This window comes from Oryx dammah, unplaced genomic scaffold, assembly GCF_014754425.2.
Source record: "Oryx dammah isolate SB20612 unplaced genomic scaffold, SCBI_Odam_1.1 HiC_scaffold_8, whole genome shotgun sequence".
NCBI lineage: Eukaryota > Metazoa > Chordata > Mammalia > Artiodactyla > Bovidae > Oryx > Oryx dammah.
In genome coordinates, this window is record NW_024070192.1 from 33,059,962 (window position 1) to 33,078,776 (window position 18,815).

The 18,815-nt window shown below is 49.9% G+C and overlaps 1 protein-coding gene across 4 annotated transcripts in view; it reads left to right on the top strand.

Annotated features, from left to right (window-relative positions):
- The window catches only part of GAS7 (growth arrest specific 7), a 203,245-nt gene that overhangs the window by 74,277 nt on the left and 110,153 nt on the right, over positions 1-18,815 (top strand). The window contains exon 1 of one of the 4 annotated variants that reach the window (XM_040243352.1): positions 14,325-14,412. The exons of the other annotated variants lie outside the window; for them this stretch is intronic. The gene's annotated coding sequence lies outside the window, so the exon portion shown is untranslated. Of the gene's footprint in view, positions 1-14,324; positions 14,413-18,815 lie in introns of those variants that run through there. 4 annotated transcript variants of the gene reach the window in all.

Sequence of the window (18,815 nt, forward strand, 5' to 3'; positions counted from 1 at the left end):
AACACCTGTTGGGCGGGGCCCCACCTCTCCAGCTGTTCTCTGCTCACAGGCTGTTCACTGCACACGTGGGGGAGTAATCTGCCTTCGGCTGTTTCCTATTCTTATTCTTGGCTTCAGACTCAGAGCCCAGCTCCACAGAAATAATGTTACTGAGCCCAGTCTCTGGGCGCTTCCCACTACCCCCACAATAACCCTTGTATGATTTTTGATCCTGTGCCTCAGATGTGGAAAGTCATTTGGCCAGGGGGATGGTGAAGCCAGGACTTGAATCTGGGTGTTTTCCTCATCAGCCCGAGCTCTCAGCCATCCCCACTGCCTTTCTATGCTTGGGGTTCCTTGGTACCTTCCTGCCTGCTGCCTCTGGATGGTTTCTGAGTGGGACCCTCTGTTTCTGATTGGATGGCTCCTTAAAGCCTGTGGTTGGGTTGGACTGGAAGATCATGTGGTGTTGGGGAAGTGGGAATCAGGGATGTCGTCCCCCGTTTGAGAAAAAAGGCACATTTCCAACTTCAGAATGCTGCCCTCATCCCGGACTGACCCCCACATCCCAGATCATGACTTGCCTGTGAGAGACCCTCTGCCTGTCCCTCGCAGCCCCTCCTGATTTAGGAAATTGGCCAGAGGCACAGCATCTCTGGTGGCATTTTCTCTCTCCAAGATCAGGCAAGTAGCCAAGGCCAGCTGAATGGAGCTCAGGGGAGCAGAAACTAGGGGTGAAGGAGAACAGGGCCCAGGCTGGGAGCAGAAGGGGCACCTGTGCCAAGTGGGTGCTGATGTTGTGTGACTCCTGGGCATAGTGGCCACCAAGGCTGGAGAACAGATGAGCCAGTGGGGCAGGGAGGAGCTGGAAAATGCCTTGGGATGGGGCGTGGGGCAGACAGGGAACCAGCCAGCAGCACCTTCTTCCCTGCTGCCTGACAGTGAGCCAGACGGGGCAGGTTCCTATAGCACGTATGGTATCCGTGTAGTATGTTCCAGAAGACTGGGCAAAGGTGGGTCTCAGTGGTCCACAGGCAAGACTTTCCGAACCATTAAATCACAAAAGGAGAAGTGCTTTCCTTTTGCAGTGCTCTCAGTTAAGGAGAATTCGGGGTGGTGCTGGGTGAGAACAGGCCTCGGCAGGTAGTACTGTCTAGTTACAACTGAGTAGCATCGCTTGTTTTTTTTTTGTTGTTGTTGCAGTTATTTCTGTGCTGTAGATTTCTGGCAGATGTTACTAGTTTTCCATTCAGAGAATACTATTAAGATTTTCTGAGAAATGTTTTTTTTTTTTTTTTAATAAAGAAAGGAGTCAACTGAAAATATTAAGTAAACAAGAGTGGTATGATGTCATGCCAAAAATGATAGTGAAAGATGAGATCCCAAGGGAAGCTGGATATAGGGGGTTCAAGGTCACCAGCTGTAGGGTCAAATAGACCAGGGCTCACACCCATTAAAATGGGATCTGGGGCAAGTCACTGCATGTCTGTAAGCTATAGTTGACACCATTGTAAACCATGAATATTATATTAAATAAGCTCACGTATGTCGCATGCTGGGCCCAGTGCCTGATATAGAGAGTGATAGTGAGTGGTGGTGATTATAAGAAGTGCTCATCAATGTGAAATATTGCAGTTACAGGCCAGTGTTCCTGGGTGAAAAATGCTGTCAATGAGCACAGGCCAACCACAGGCCAGCATGCTTTGTGAGGGAGTGAGCTCTCCATCAGCACAAGGGTTTTAGAGGCTTATCACTTGCTTAGGGGTCAGTGGCAGGAATCTGCCACTGAATGGGCCAGGCAGACAGCAGGAGAGGTCCCTTTTAAGGAGCATTCTGTATCCAGTATGGAGAAACCGTTAACTGAGCCAGCCCAGGACTGCTTTCCTTACAGGGCTTGCTTGCAGTGTCACTTGGATCTAGGGAGGGTTCCCACCATTCCAGAAATGATAAGGGTGGCTCTTATGTTCTTTCAAACATTGTGGTTCATACTGAGCCCCTGCTTTCCTTCTGGGAGTCTGGGGTTTTGCTATGTATCAGGCAGAGGATGCCTATGGGACCATGGGTGCATGCTCAGTCCCTTGGTTGTCTCTGGCTCATTGCAACCCCTTGGACTGTAGCCCACCAGGCTCCTTTGTCCATGGAATTTCCTAGGCAAGAATACTGGAGTTGCATTTCCTTCTCTAGGGGATCTTGCTGACCCACAGGTCAAATCTGCATCTCCTGCATTGGCAGGTGGAGTCTTTACCCCTGAGCCACCAGGGAAGCCCTCCTATGGGACCAGCCCCGGATCAAGCCCCAGTGCTCTGAGTCTCTGAGCATCCCTCGTGGACACACTTCCTATCCATCACAGCTGGACAAATTCAGTGCATCTACTCTGGGAGGAGACTCCTGCAAGCTTGTACCTGGTTTCCTCAGGGCCTGGCCCCCAGGTACTTTTCCCCTTTATTGCTTTTTCTTTTTTTTTTGTATCTTTGTGTTACAATAAATCGTGGCTACATACTGGTTCTGTAAGTAGCTGGTCACGGCCTTCCCATCAGAGGAGAACCCAGGCTCCTTCAGCCCTTGAGGGAATGGGTGTTGGGCTGCTGATGCTGCTTCTGGGGTGAGCTTGCCTATCAAGAGTGTGTTGTGGGGCTGCCCCTCTCGGTACTGGTGTGATTTCACTGAGCTTCTCATGAAGCAGCTTAAGAGGTTTGGGAGGAGGTGGTGTGTCTTTTCACATGAGGCCTCAGTCTCAGCTGTGGGGCGTATGACATTCTGAAGGACAGATCACAGGCCTGGACTAGTACATGCAGAAGTGTCCAAGGTCAAGGCCAAGACCCAGTGACCAAGGTTGTTTGGTACAGATAGTGTCAGAGACACCACACCCCAGCTCTTTACAGAATGTGAAGTGACCACACCTCCGAGTCAAGATTCTTATGAGATATTGCTATCAGCTTCTCTCAGTTACAGAGTTAGCTGTTCTCCAAGTTGGGGGTCTCTCTAACAACTTCTAGGGGATGGTTTCTTATCTCTGATCAAGGCCCCTGCCCCCAGCCAGGACAGAGCAAAGTGTCCAGTGTCCAAGCTGTATTCTCAAAGAACTGTCACCAGCTGGAGAGTGACAGACATTCTGGCTTGGTGCTGGTTGGGCGGGTGGCCTGGCTATTCTGTGTGGGTCTCCAGGGAGCTTTTCAGCCAGAAGAAAGCTGGTGGGGGCAGGGGCAGTAGTCTGTATGGAGGAGTGAAGGGGAGGCATTTGGTGATCTGCAAGGAGCCAAAGTGGATCATGGCTGCCCGTGCAGAATGTCAGGGACCATGCAGTCCTTATGTGCTAGCTGTGTGTGGGTTTCCATAAGAGGCCTTAAAATGAGTGTGGTACTATTTAAAACCGGGTCGCTTAGCCTGCCCAGGCCATCCTGGGCACGCTGTAAGGGACTACCTTGAGTGTTGTCGGTGTTACAGGAATGCCTGTGATTTGAGGAGCTTCCCTGGTGGCTCATTGGTAAAGAATCTGCCTGCCAAGCAGGAGTTTCAGTTTCAGTCCCTGGGTTGGGAAGATTCCCCTAGAGGAGGTCATGGCAACCCACTCCAGGATCTTGCCTGGAGAATCCCATGGATAGAGGAGCCTGGTGGGCTGTGGTCCATGGGGTCACGAAGAGTTGAACACAACTTAGCGACTAAACAACAACAGCGTTTTGGGGAACCCCACTTTGCCTCACCAACCAGGTCAGCAGACCGCAAAGGAAGCTCAAAAGTTTGGTTTTGTTCTGGTCGTTTCTGTGGAGATGTGGGCGTGTCCTGACCCAGCTCCCCACGTTGTGGGAGCAGCTTCCAGTTGGGAGGGGGGACCTTCCCCAGTTGCTCGAGTCCTCTTGGGGACTGGCAGAGGCCGGACACCCCACTTAGATCCAAGTCCACCTATATACTCTTGTAGGTGTGACCAGCCTCTTTTCTCCCCATGGTGGGAGTGGGGGTGTCACTCCAGAGGCAAGCCTTCCCCACCCGGCCGGGGAGCACCTGCAATCTACAAGCCTGGTTCTTTCCAGTGGGTGGTCTTTCCCTTCCTTGTCTCTGGTGTGGACAGCAAGTACGGGCCAGAATCACCGCAGCTGTAAGAAACAGCCCAGCTGGACGTGGCTTCCTTCACACATCACAGTCTCATCTTCCCTCCTTTCTTCCTGCTTCCAGTACAAAGGGGATGCCTTCCCCCATCATACCCCAACCCTCCCACTCACTGGGGACATTATGGTGCATGTAGGGGTGTGTTCTAATTAGCCTTACCTTGATCTAAAGTCATACTGCATTTTATCCCTCAGCAGACAGCCCCCTGACTCCAGCTCCCCAAAATGTCCCTGAACAGACCTCATCCAGGGGTGCAAGCCACACTGGGCCAAGCCTGGCACTCTGCTCCCTGCGGATCTTCTACTCTGACTCTCTGTTAAAGACTCTGCAGTTATTTCTTCTCCTGGTGCCCCTCGGCCTGCCCAGGAGTTCCCCGCCATTCTGTGGAGCCCCGCCGGGCAGGCCCTGTGAGGCCTAGGAGGTGTGAACCGTGGCATGCCTCGTCCACGCTCACGTGATGGTCTGACTTGGCTAGGATGAGGGGAGACGGCTGAGAATGGCTCCCAAAGGTGTGTCCACATTCCAATCCCCAGGCCCTGGGAATGTTACCTGATTTGGGAGAAGGGTCTCTGCACATGTGACCAAGTTAAGGATTTTAAGATGAGATTATCCCAGATTATCCAGATGGCCCTAAGTGCAGTGCTGGATGTCCTTATTAGAAGGAGGCAGAAGGAGATGCTACTGTGCCCGAAGAGGAGGAATCTGACCAGGAAGGCAGAGACTGGAGTGATGTGGCCACAACCCAAGGGAGGCTGGCAGCCACCAGGTGCTGGAAGAGGTAAGGACAGGATTCTCCCCTAGAACCTCCAAAGGGAAAAACCTTGATTTCATTTCAGTCATACAGATTTTGGACTTCTGGCCTCCAGAACTGAGAGAATATATATATATATGGTTGACGTCCCTGGTAGACTTGGTTTTATGCTGCCAAGCCTATGGTAGTTTTTTGCAGCGGCCATGGGAAACTAATACGGAGGATATTTGGGAATGCAAGTCTCATAGAAGAAGACTTTACCTTGATAGAAGGGGCTGAATCTCTCATACTCTCTGCTCTATGTTCTTTAGAGTTTGCTGCTGTTGATATTATGCCCTGGCCTGTGCTGAGAGAATATTAGGCACAAATCTTTCTATTTCATCTGATATAAATGCCTCTCAAATTGGCTTCAGACAAAAAGGGAATTTATAGTTTGGTGTAACTGAAAAAGTCCCAGAATGTCAGCTTCAGACATGGTTTGATCAAGCAACTAACACAGTATCAGCAATCTGATGTCTCTCTCTCTCTCTCCCTACTCCCCCATCTCTTCTCTCTGTCCCTCACCAGCTCTTTTTTTTCTTCTGTGTAGCTTCCATACTCAGGAGGTTTTTCCCATAGGATGTCAAGATAACCATCAGCAGCTTCACATTTACATTAATTCCAACTAAAATCAGGAATTGAGCACCTGGGCCACTTGCCCCCTCCAGAGCTAGTCACTGTGGCCCGGGGAATAGACTATGCTCCTTAGAGAGGTGAGGGCCACCTCTCTCCACAAACCATGATGACGGGGTGGGGGAAAGATGCACCCCCAAAAGAAAATCAGGGCCCCCTCAGCAGAAGTAGGGGTGTGTTGGGGGAAGGCACACTGAGAAGGTAACTGTCACAAGTTGCTTCTGGCTTGGTGTTTCCTGGAGATGTAGGATGCTGTTGCAGCCCAGGGCGGTTTCCAGGCCCCCAGATCACTGTGCTTGGAGATACCAGGTCATACCTTTCAGGCTTTCCCTCTGCTGCAAAAATCCAAGTGTGAAAACAGACACCCACATCCCCACATGTCACAGGAGATGGAGATGCTGACCCCAGAGGTCCCGAAAGGGGGTATTGGATGAGGGAGCCAAGAGGTTTGTGTCCAGCAGTGGCAGCTGCTTGCATTAGAAAATCCCATTATCAAAGCGTCTTTGAACTTCTGTTGGCATTTACATGACTAATGTTCGATCTGGTGAAAGCCATGCTTGGAAAAGGGAAGTGGGGGTGGATGCTCCCACCATAACAGGGCTTTCTCTTTGGCAACAGTCCACGGAAGGAGGTGACTCACTGTGGGGGCTGAACCACAGAGGGGCTCCTGGAGCCACATGAAGACAGCATCCCTCTGCCCCTTCTCTGCCCCTTGGAGGTGGGAGCCCTGAGGCCCAGGTCCAGAAGGAGGCATTTGGCAAGGAGAATGCTCAGTGGTTGAGCTGTGCTGGGTGGCGGTCAGGAAGGTGAGAGGAGAGGTGACTCACTAAGAGGTCCGGAGCCAGCTGTGCAAGTTCAGCAAGTTTCTACTGAATGCATAGAGCTTTTACACCATCGTAGAGTTAAGAAATCATAAGTTGAAGTCAACAAAAGTCACCATAAGCCAGGGACCATCTGTGCTTCCAGAACCTACCTCCAGGCTTGTGGTAGAGACCAACTGAGCGAACATACATAAACTGATGAGGACACTGAGCCACACAGCGTCGTTATGTGTTTATTGTTGTGGTTGTAATCGTCTGAAAATGAAGGTGGTTTTTCACCTTCCTCCGATGGTGGTTTGCCTGTTAAATGAGATAATGTTCATCCATGTTTGGAGCCGAGCCTTATTGTTCTCCCTTCAGTAGAGCTAAGCTCCTCGTGGACAAGGCCCTTCTGTCTCGGCTGCTATGGTTTCCAGGTCTAGATGGTGTCTCGAGCATAGTAGAAGCATGGCAGGTGTTTGCAGGACAGACAGGTGGATGCACGTAGTGTGCTGTGTGGCCAACATGTTGGCGCAAGGGGTCCTGAGCATCAGGGCATCTGACTCACGGGGCTGGCTTCAACTAGAGCTGGTGTTCCATGTGCTTTGGGGCAGAGATGGTGGCTTTGGCTGAAAATGCTGGATAATTGCCACAGAGAAGTTAAATAAGCAGTAGGTGTGGAGCAAAGAGCAGGAGATTGTCTGGGCTGCAGGACATGGGGACACACACATGGATACATGTGCCCAGGCCAGGTGCCACCGTGCCTCTGCTCATCATTGTGATGGAGGTGGGAGGGAGTAGGGACTCCCTTGTCTGAATGACAGAAAAGTGGGGTTCACAGGTCCTGCCTGTCCCTGCCAGGGAATTGCCAGGAAACCATCACCAACTCGATCTCTGCTGCTGCTTCTTGACCCACTCTGGGAGACCCAGACGGTGAATGGCCCAAGGGGTAGGACGGAGGTTGCCTGTGCGGGGCCGCATCCTTCTGACCCTTTCAGTCTGCAGGGCTGGATGGGGCCTCCTCCACAGCCCTCCCCTCCCCAGGCTGCCCCAGCAGCTGCAGCTTCACCCATGCTGGGCTCCCCTGGCTACCCACAGGAGCCTAGGGGCTGGAGGGCTTTTGCTGTGGGGACTGAGACCTCTGGGTCATTAAGTATTCTCATCAGCTGCTGGTGGCTCAGCCCTCCTGGGAGAGAGGAGAGAGAACATGGGGGTGTGAGCACTTCTGGATTGCTAACTCAGGGATTTCTGAGACCAAACAGCATATCAGACAGCAAAGCAGAATTAGTCATGTTATTTGAAGTTGTTTATGTAAAGGGATTTAAATGCTCTATGTCTGCTGTGTTCTTGGGCCTTCAGTGGGCAGGATGCATTTTATTTGTTTTTAAAGCCTGTATGTATTTCAAAAAAGAATCTTTTGAGGATGATTTTGGAACACAGAATCTACTTTAAAATATTGAACAGAATGGTAAGTGTTCCTCCTTCATTGTGAGTCACAGCTTCTCCTAGGGCCCAATGGTTGGTCTCTCCATGGAAATGGACTTGAGTCAGGGTCACTGGGAACCTGGTCAGTATTAGGCTGTACCAGGGTTTCTCAGCCTCGCCACTACTGGCATTTGGGGATATGGGGGTGAATAGCTGCTGGTTGTGGGCTGGGGAGTCCTGTGCATTGTACGATGCTTAGTAGCATTGCTGGCCTCTACTCACTGGATGCCAGTGGTCGACACAATCATGCCACCCACCAGATGTCCACAGCCCCCGTTGCTGGAACCTGTGAGTGTATGAGGTCACATGGTCCAGGGAATTGAGGTTGCAGATGGAATTAAGATCGCAAATCACACCTTGTGTTATGTCCCTGGATATGTTCCAGTGTCTCCTAGTTTATAGTCTGTGGGAACTTGAATAGAATTTGTATCCCACTACTGTGTGAAAATTGTTTAAATCTTGATTATGTTGAATTGGTTCTCAGTGCTTTTCGGGTCTCCTGTACTTCTCTGTCTATTCATTCTATTAATTTTTGAGAGTTTGATATTGAAATGCCAACTAAAAAAATCTTAATTTATCTACTTAATAATTGTTATACATAATGGAACTATATGTAACCTTGTTCTGTATTTTCCAAGTCTCCTGTACATGTGTTATCATATTTTCATAATTTAAAAAAATTAAAGGAAAAAAAAAAAAGATTGCAAAGCAGTTGACCTGGAGGTGAGTAGTTTGGATTACATAGGTAGGCCCCAATATAATCACTTGGGTCCTTATCAGTGGAAGAGGATAAAAGAGAGAAAAACCAGAGAACTTCCCTGGCGGTCCAGTGGTTAAAACTCTGTACTTCCAATGCAGGGAGTGAGGGCTGGATCCTTGCTCAGGGAATTGAGATCCCATATACTACTCATTTGGAGAAGGCAATGGCACCCCAGTCCAGTACTCTTGCCTGGAAAATCCCATGGACGGAGGAGCCTGGTAGGCTGCAGTCCATGGGGTCACAAAGAGTCGGGCACAACTGAGCGACTTTACTTTCACTTTTCACTTTCATCCTTTGGAAAAGGAAATGGCAACCCACTCCAGTGTTCTTGCCTGGAGAATCCCAGGGACGGGGGAGCCTGGTGGGCTGCCGTCTGTGGGGTCACACAGAGTTGGACACGACTGAGGTGACTTAGCAGTAGCAGCAGCAATAGCATACTACTCATTACCTGCACCCCCATCAAAAAAAAAAAAAAAAGAAACCAAAGAGATCAGGGGCTTCCCTGGTGGATCAGATGGTAAAGAATCTTCCTGCAATGTGGAAGACATAAGGATGTGAGTTCGATCCCTGGGTTGGGAAGATCTCCTGGAGAATGGCATGGTTACCCACTCTGGTACTCTTATTTGAAGAATCCCATGGAGAGAAGAGCCTGGTGTGCCACAGTCCACAGGGTTGCAAAGAGTTGGAGACGACTGAGCGACTAACACTTTCATTTTTCAGAGAGATAAAAGCAACATGAAGAAGACTTGATTCACCATTACTAGCTTTGAAAATGGAGGAAGGGGCCAGGAGCCAAGAAATGCAAGTGGCTTCTAGAAGCTGAAAATTAAGACAAGGAAACAGATTCTTCCCTAAAACCTCCATAAGGAACATGGTCCTGCTGATACACTGGCTTTAGCCCAGTGAGACCCATTTCTGAAATTCAGAACTCTAAGAACTTAATTTGTGTTGCCGTAGGCTACAGAATATCAATAACCTCAGATATGCAGATGACACCACCCTTATGGCAGAAAGTGAAGAGGAACTAAAAAGCCTCTGATGAAAGTGAAAGAGGAGAGTGAAAAGGTTGGCTTAAAGCTCAACATTCAGAAAACTAAGATCATGGCATCTGGACCCATCACTTCATGGGAAATAGATGGGGAAACAGTGTCAGACTTTATTTTGGGGGGCTCCAAAGTCACTGCAGATGGTGGCTGCAGCCATGAAATTAAAAGACACTTACTTCTTGGACTTCCCTGGTGGCTCAGAGGTTAAAGCCTCTGCCTGCAATGCGGGAGACCTGGGTTCAATCCCTGGGTCAGGAAGATCCCCTGGAGAAGAAAATAGCAACCCACTCCAGTATTCTTGCCTGGAGAATCCTATGGATGGAGGAGCCTGGTGGGCTACAGTCCACGGGGTTGCAAAGAGTCGGACACGACTGAGCGACTTCACTTTCACTTACTCCTTGGAAGGAAAGTTATGGCCAACCTAGACAGCACATTCAAAAGCAGAGACATTACTTTGCCAACAAAGGTCCGTCTAGTCAAGGCTATGGTTTTTCCGGTGGTCATGTATGGATGTGAGAGTTGGACTGTGAAGAAAGCTGAGTGCCGAAGAATTGATGCTTTTGAATTGTTGGAGAAGACTCTTGAGAATCCCTTGGACTGCAAGGAGATCCAACCAGTCCATCCTAAAGGAGACCAGTCCTGGGTGTTCATTGGAAGGACTGATGCTAAAGGTGAAACTCCAATACTTTGGCCACCTCATGCGAAGAGTTGACTCATTGGAAAAGACCCTGATGCTGGGAGAGATTGGGGGCAGGAGGAGAAGGGGACGACCCAGGATGAGATGGCTGGATGGCATCACCAACTCAATGGACATGAGTTTGAGTGAACTCTGGAAGTTGGTGTTGGACAGGGAGGCCTGGCGTGCTGCAGTTCAGGGGGTCGCAAAGAATCGGACACAACTGAGTAACTGAACTGAACTGAAGCTACTGAATTTGTGGGCATTTGTCAGGACAGCAATAGGGAACCGATACTCCTGCTGGTCACTCCTACCCCCATCATGATAGCTCATAAATGTCCCCAGACATTGCCAGATGTTCCCAAAATTGCCCCAGTTCAGAAACACTGGCCACACAAACCACCATGCTGTTTCCCTAGAAACTGGGAAAGAGCTTCTCTGCTCCGTGATGCGAATGAGGCCGGGAGTGGGTGTACCCAGCACGATTGGCTGTATGCCCAGCGCGGTTCTCTCTGGGAGGAAGGGGGCAGTGGTGTAGAAGAGGGCAGGGGTGAGGCTTCCCAGGCAGCTCAGCTGGTAAAGGACCCACCTGCAATGTGGGAGACCTGGGTTCGATCCCTGGGTTAGGAAGATCCCCTGCAGGAGGGCATGGCAACCCACTCCAGAATCTTGCCTGGAGAATCCCCACAGACAGAGGAGCCTGGGGGGCTACAGTGCGTGGGGTCACAAAGAGTCGGACACAACTGAGCGACTAAGCACAGTGGGGGCCACAGCTGCTCCTCCTAACCCCTCCCCGAGGCTCCTGGTGCTGTCACCAGTGGCAGAGTGTGCTTGGGCATATTTGTACAAAATTGGAAAAGAAGTTGAACTATCTTCAAGTGCACCATAAAAGAGAATATAAAAACTCAGTAAATGTCAGCTGAAGCAGCCTTGCTCATAGAGTCCTGGGTGAGGAGGATTAGCACGCCGGGTGCCCCTAGCACTGTTTGTGGGCGTTGTGGGCGGGGAGGAGAGGCCAGGGAGCCCAGCCCGTGCTGGGGGCCACCAAACCCGGGCTCTGGGCCAGACACTCAGACCCCGGTTTCCTTCTCCCCAACCCTGATGCTGTAATTCTGTTTATTTTGCCGACTACGAAGTCCATATGGTTCTGATTTTGCCTTTGTGATCCGTCATCCCTGCATGGCTTCGGAGCCAGAGTCCATGTGAAGCGGCTTTGAAGTTGTCCTTCTGGGGTAAGTGGGACGTGGTGCCTTTCCAGGGTTTGATTGGAGCAGTGCTCCAGGAGTTGATAGTAGGATGTGGGCGGCCAGGTCAGAAGGGAAGAGTGTTTGCAGAGCCTGCAGCGATGTGTACAGCCCAGGGCCCCTCCCTGGTCCTCCCAGCTCCTCCCAAGACTGAGGTCACAGTGACTCTTCCTTCCAGGCATCCCAACAGGACACGTGATTCCATGTCAGTTACAGCTGTGGCCGCTGCTTCTCCCTGCAAGGCAACAGCTGGCCTGGGGGCAGAGTAAAGGCAGAGACGGGCGAGAGGGGAAAAGAGGAAGAGTCAGTGAGCAAGGAGGAGGTGGAAAAAGACCTTGTCTGCATCTGTACTTTAGACATTAAAGGGCTGGACGGATCTGTGATGGACTGGCCTTAGATGGACCTAATGGATGTGTGGAGGCCAGTGGTCCCCAAATTTCAGCACGCATTGGAATCGGTCACCCCCAAGGCTTGTCAGAAACCGACTGTGGAACCCCACCCCCAGAATTTCTGATTCAGGAGGCCTGGGTTGATGCCCCGAAGTTTCTACTTCTGATCGATTCCCAGGCGATGCTGCTGCTCCTGGTCCAAGGTGGAGAACTATTCGTCTAAAACAAGAAGAGGCTCTTTGTAATTAAAAGCGGTATCAGTAACTAATAGTTCTCAGGACTCTACAGTTTATTGGTGAGGGCCCCTCCCTTTTAAAAATTATAGTTTATTTATAAAAGATAATTTTCAGGTATACAGCATACTGATTCAATATTTTTACAGATATAAATATTACATTTGAAGTTAATATGAAATAATGGCCATATTTCCCTATGCTGTACACTATATCTTTGTTGCCTGGGAGGAGCCCACTGATGATCTGTTCTATAAGGAGACAGCATCATTGTCTGTGTTTTTGTTTTTTTTTTTTTTTTCTGTTTCAAGGTGAAAGTAGCATGTATTTTAGTTTTTACTAGACATTAAGATTGACCTTTTTAGGTATACAGTTCTATGAATTTTAATTGGGTTGTTGCCAGTTTGGGGTTCTTATGAATAAAGCTGCTATGAACGTTTGTGTACAAGACTTGGTGTGGACCTATATTTTAATTTCTTTGGGGTACGTGCCTAGGAGTGGAATTGCCGGGTCATCTGGTAAGGATATGTTTAACTTTATAGGAAACTGCTTAACTGCTCTCCAGAGTGGCTGTACCATTTTGATTCCCACCAGCAATGGATGAGATTTCCAGTTGCTCTGCATCCATGCCAGCACTTGATATTGTCCATCTTTTAAATTTTAGTCATTGCAGATCATGTCCAATTTGAAATATGTAATCGAGTCTCAGAAAGGCTCAGAGAGTTGTCTAAGGCCCCTCGGCTCTTGGTGGCTCCTTGAATAACAGAATCCATACCTTTTGACTTAATGGCTGTGAGTATTCTGGGTGGTGGCTGTGCTGAACAGCACTGCTGGAGGGTTGTTCCACATGCCATACCAGGAACCAGGAGCTCCTGTGTGAGATGGGGACTGTAGAAATATCAGGGCTTATGTGGCAGGGTTAAGGCATATGTCCAGGGATGAAGGAAACAAAGAAAGTAAAAAAAAAAAAAAGGAAGTGAAAAAGGAGACAAGACGCACATCCTAGAATTGCAGAGGTAGGAGGGACTAAGCTGCTTCTCCAGTCCCTTCAGTTCAATTCAGTTCAGTTGCTCAGTCGTGTCCGACTCTTTGCGACCCCATGAGTCGCAGCACCTCCCTGTCCATCACCAACTCCTGGAGTTCACTCAGACTCAACGTCCATCGAGTCAGTGATGCCATCCAGCCATCTCATCCTCTGTCATCCCCTTCTCCTCCAGTCCCTTATCCCCCCCACCACCCTTAATTTTTCTTTTTAATTTTTATGGTGGCTCAGTGGTAAAGAATCCACCTACTAATGCAGGAGACACAAGAGACACGAGTTTGATCCCTGGGTCAGGAAGATCCCTGGAGGAGGAATTGACAACCCACCAGTATTCTCGCCTGAAAAATCCCATGGACAGAGGAGCCTGGTGGGCTACATTCCATGGAGTCACAAAGAGTCAAACGCTACTGAAGACACACGTAATTGACTTACAGTGTTGTGTTAATTTCTGGTGTACAGTAAAGTGGATCAGTTATACATCTGTCCACTCTGTTTTATCCCATATAGACCATTACAGAATATTGAGTAGAGTTCCCAGTGTTATACAATAGGTTCTTGTTAGTTATCAATTTTATATATGTAGTGTGCCCCCTTATTTTTACACTGAGGCTCAGAGAGGGGAAGCTGCCTGCCAAATGTCACCCAGCTCACTGGTGCCTCTTGACTGCGTGTGGCCGACAGATGACAGAAGCCACCTTTGTTTCCAGAAGCTTCCTTGGGAGTAACACAGGCTGTTTCTCCTTGGTCCTTAAGGAGTAGAGCTGTAGATGGACACACCTGGTCAGGGTCACCATATCCCTTCGGTGTCTTGGCCTCAGGTCTGTTCTGGGTAAGGAGTTGGCTTCGAGAAGGAGCTTGTGCAGAGGGCCACGGCCGCAGCTGAAAGCAGAGGGGTGACTTCACAGGGAGGAGGTTGATGGAGGACCAGGCCCTTCTGCTGAGCTGTCCCACCCACCCTCGCGGGGGAAATGGTGCAGCTGTCCTGGAAGGCTGTGGACATGCTTACCCGATTGCAGAATACTTACTTTCGTTTTGAATATCATTTGTTTGGTTGCCACGGTAACGTCAAGTCTCTATTTTAATGTTAACCTGCGTGGCTGCAACTTTCTATATATAAATGCTGCTTTGCACAGTGAATTAGCTGATGCCACGGGGAAGCAGCGGATGTGGTGACAGTGGCAGAAAATGACCAGCGGGTCAGCTTTCCAAGAGGAGGGTCTGCGGGGCTGAGGTGAGTGGGCACCCAGGGCGGTGCCACTGGGCTGCAGGGCAGATGCTTGAAGCTCATTGGAGCAGGGTGAGAGCGGAGCCGGGGAGGCAGCCCCCACACCTGCCACACCTGCGGGAAGCAGGGAGGCAAGTCCTTCTTGGACAGCCTCCTGCTGGGTGGGGGCGGTGTGAGTCTTCAGTTTCCCCACAGATTCCCCCTTCCTCTTTCCTTCACTGAGTCTGGGCCACTGGGGAACCTGAGGCTCCTAAAAGAGGAGCTAGCCCCTGGGCAGAGCGGTGTCTGCAGTGAGCTGAGTGCTGCGTCAGTTTTCCTTGTTTTAACTTTGACTTGGTTCCCCTGTCTGGAACTTCGCCTCCTCTGTTTAGCCTTTTCTTCCTTCCCTGTTGGGGCTGGGTGGCTCCACGTGGTGCAGGTAGAATAGTCAGGAGAAGCCTGGAAGGGATCTTGGGAGTCGGCTGGTTCGACTCCCTCGCCTCTAGATGAGGGCGAGGCCCAGAGAGGCACAAGCCCTGTCTGTGTCACACAGCCAGCCAGAGAGGCTCGGGTGGGAACCAGGTCCCCCAGGATCTTCTGACTTGGGGACCCGTGCCCACTGTGGGCACTTCTGCCATGGGGTCAGGATGGCTGAGGGTATACACACCAGGTTGCAAAGAGGGGGTGAATTACTCGGGGGTGCTCCTTTCTTAAGTCACAAGTTGAGGGGACATGTAAGGAACCCAGGATTACATAACAGGATCAGAAGCCATTAAGGCTTCAGGAAAGAGCATGGAAGCGGGAGTCTGGAAAACTTGGATTCAGTGGATTCAGCCACTTCCCGTGTGACAACTGTGTCCACTCTTCCAAGGCTGGATTTCCCCGGGAGTATGGGCATCTCTTCCCCAGCACTGTTGTGGAGGGTCAGTGTCCCAGCTGGTGTGGATCTGTCGATGGCAGCACTGGGGCCCTGATGGCAGTCCAGTGCCTCTGAGGACGAGGGGGTTGGAAACCACGAGCATCCACGCGGCCCCGTTCCTCAGTGATGAGGAGAGGCTGCCGCCAGCAGCAGAGGGCTTTGCTGGAGATTGGGTTTCGGGTATGCCTTGAAATGCACTGCAATTTTATCATCATTTAGAAAGTGTCATCTGGGTACCCTCTTCCATGATATCAAACATTCAATCAATATTTTAAGTGTGCTAGATCCAAAGACTTGGACCCTGTTCTTTTTCCTTTCTTTATTTTTCTTTGGCTATACCATGTGGCTTCTGGGATCTTAGTTCCCCAGTCAGGGATCAAATCCAGGCTTATAGCAGTGAAAGCACAGAGTTGTAACCACTGGACAGCCAGGGAATTCCCAACTCTTTTTATTATTTTTTTTTAAATTTTATTGGAGTATAGTTGCTTTACAATGTTGTGTTATTTTCTACTGTACAGCAAAGCACCAACTCTGTTCTTGAAAACAGAAAATGTGTACAGTCGTAATCCTGGGTGCCCACAAGTGGTGTACAGTCTGGGGCCAAGTGATTGGAAATGACGAGCTTGCGGCCCAGGAAAGTACAAAATGAGAGAATCCCTTGCAGGAATTTATGATAGAGAGTGAGGCTGGGGGTGTCAAGGGGGGAATTTAGAAAGAGGAGCTGTCGAGAGCAGATAAAGCAGTGTTTCTTAAAGCAGGCATCACTAGCCACCCTGTGTCTATAACCTGTATTAACCAGCATGGAAAAGAGGGGAAAACAGCAGAGTGCGTTGCATGTTGTAAAAGCAAGTATTGCTTCATGAAACTTTCCTTTGCATGTATATTGGGTTGTGAAATAAAATGTGCTTATTACTCCGGGTCAAATTTTCAAAACAGACAAAAAAATGACAACTGCTGGCCTAGAGTGGTGACCTAGTGAGCCTGAAGTCTCCTGTGGGTGGCTGGGAGGGGATGTCCTTTTCAAGGAAGAGCTAGAAGGAGGAAGGATGGGTTCTCAGTGGGGAGAACCCCACGCAAGCATTGTCTTGAGAAGCTGGGGTGATGCAGTGGGCAGTTCAGATGGGGACAAGCAGGCCAGCTGGGAGGCGTGAGGTCAGGGGACCAGAGGTGGCATCCCCTTCTCCCAGGACCTGAGGGCAGAGTTCCCTTTGGGCAGATCGAAGAGGACACCTGTGATCCTTGCCCACTCCCCCTGCACCCTCCCCAGCGGTCCCAAAACACGCATTCCCCTGCCCCGGAGCCTTGCAGAGCTCTGCACTGCTTACACGAGGAAGGAATCCAGCCACCCTCACCCCCAGGCACCATGCCCCCAGAGTGCTGGCTCCCCAGCTGCTCAGTGTGTGATCCCATGGAGGAGGTGGATCTCTGCTCACTCTCATAGCTGTATCATCCACCTTTATACCTGACGGATGTGCATCTGTCCTCCCCAAGGCTGTGGTACCGGTTCACTTTCTCTTCCTCCTGCTCCATACTTGGCTTTGCCTCTGAACGCCTTCTCTGCCTCCCTGCCCAGCTGGTGATGCATGCCTCTCTCCTTAAGCTGTATGTCAGCTTCCTTACTCACTTCCTCCCCTTCCAAACCTTCTCATCAGCTGTTGAGGCACCATTTTTCCATAGACAGAGTAGCATGGAATTTCCAGGGTACACCCCGCTGGTTCCCAAACCTCATCCCATGCCTCTCTTCCAAAGAAGGTTGGAGCCAGGCTGGGGTGCTCAGCTCTGGGCGAGATGTAGTTGGTCACACATTTTCAGCCCTTGGAAGCTGTGTCCTGATACCCCAGAAGTTGGTATGCAGTTCACCCACCAGGTGTGTTAGTAGTAAGAGGTCTTAGCAAGAGGGTGACTAATACAGGGGTTTGTTGTTCAGTTGCTCAGTCATGTCTGACTCCCTTGCTGCCCCGTGGACTGCAGCCAGCCAGGCTCCTCTGTCCATGGGATTTTTTTCCCAGGCAAGAATACTGGAGTGGGTTGCCATTTCTTCTTCTGGGGGATCTTCCAAACCCAGGGATGGAACTCGTGTCTCCTGCATTGGCAGGCAGATTCTTTACCACTAAGCCGCCTGGGAAGCCCTAATACAGGGTAAAAGTGCTAATTATACCTTTAGTCTAGGATGGTGGTATTTAGTTCTTTAATACGAGGGCACCCTCTCTTCAAATGACTGTTTATGCAGGTCCACAACAATTAAAACCAGGAGCTACACACTGGTGGCCGGTGGGAAAACTCCAGGGGCTTTTGGTGGTGGTTTTGTTTTTGTTTCTGCCTATGGTTTCATTTAAAAGTTTCTGAGTTGGTTACCAACCTCCAAAAATCTACAGATTTTATAGTAAGAATTCAAATCTCCAGCCTCTCTTGCAAAAAAAAAAAAAAAAAAAAGTAGTTTAGACGACACTGAGCCCACTGTCCTGCCTGGCATCAATATGCTGATGATGATGGAGGGTGTTCCAGTTTGACCCAGTCCCCACCCAGCCCTATTGATTGCCAGCACTGAAAGCTATAATGAAACAGTTGCCAGTATTTGTGTGATGTTTTTCTTAGGGTTCAGTTCAGTTCAGTTCAGTCGCTCAGTTGTGTCCGACTCTTTGCGACCCCATGAATCGCAGCACGCCAGGCCTCCCTGTCCATCACCAACTCCCGGAGTTATATGAAATAGACCCTGCACCCATGTGTATGAAAAGAAGGAAAGTGAGAGGGCCAGTGGTTTCCAAGAAAATACTAAAGAATCTTATTTTGAAAGTGAATTTATCAGTCTCCTAAAGATGAATTTTTAAGGAATAGACTTAGAACAGGTGCTTTTTTTTTTTTGCCTTGAAATCAGTGGTTCTCAAAGTGTGATGCCTGAACTAGCAGTCGTATCCCTTAGGATTTTGTTCAGAAATGCAGGTCATTAATGGTGCTGCCCAGACCTGCTGATTCAGAAACGCTGAGGGTGGAGCCCAACAGTCTGTGTTCTGATGGCCCTGCTGAAGAAGCTGAAGGCTGAGGACCACTGCTCTGAGGCTCAGAGCACAGACAAGCTTCCAGCACCCTGTGTTGTCACTTTCCATCCTTTTAAGACCCAGAAGGGAAGAAAGGCAGGGATCCCTGACCGAAGAGAAGGAGTTGAAGGTTTCACCCAACGCCACTCCAGGCAGAGTTCTGTGCATATCATGAGGGTAGGAGGGGTTCCTCTGGCTACAGAATCTCCACAAATCCCAGTTTCCTTTTGTCCAGCATGTCCATCTCTGCATCCCATTGGGGACAATTGTGGTGAGGAGCCCTAATGCCTTTGACCATCCTGGGGAGATGCACAGTCACTGGGCTGTCTTCCCAGGGAAACAGCAGCGTGTGACCCCAGCAAACAAGGCCCAGGAATGAATGACATGGCGAGGGCCCAGATTGGCTGAAACTTATCATAGATGACCAGGCATGTACAGGCTGGGAGTCCTTAGGTGGAAGTGTTAATAATATACCA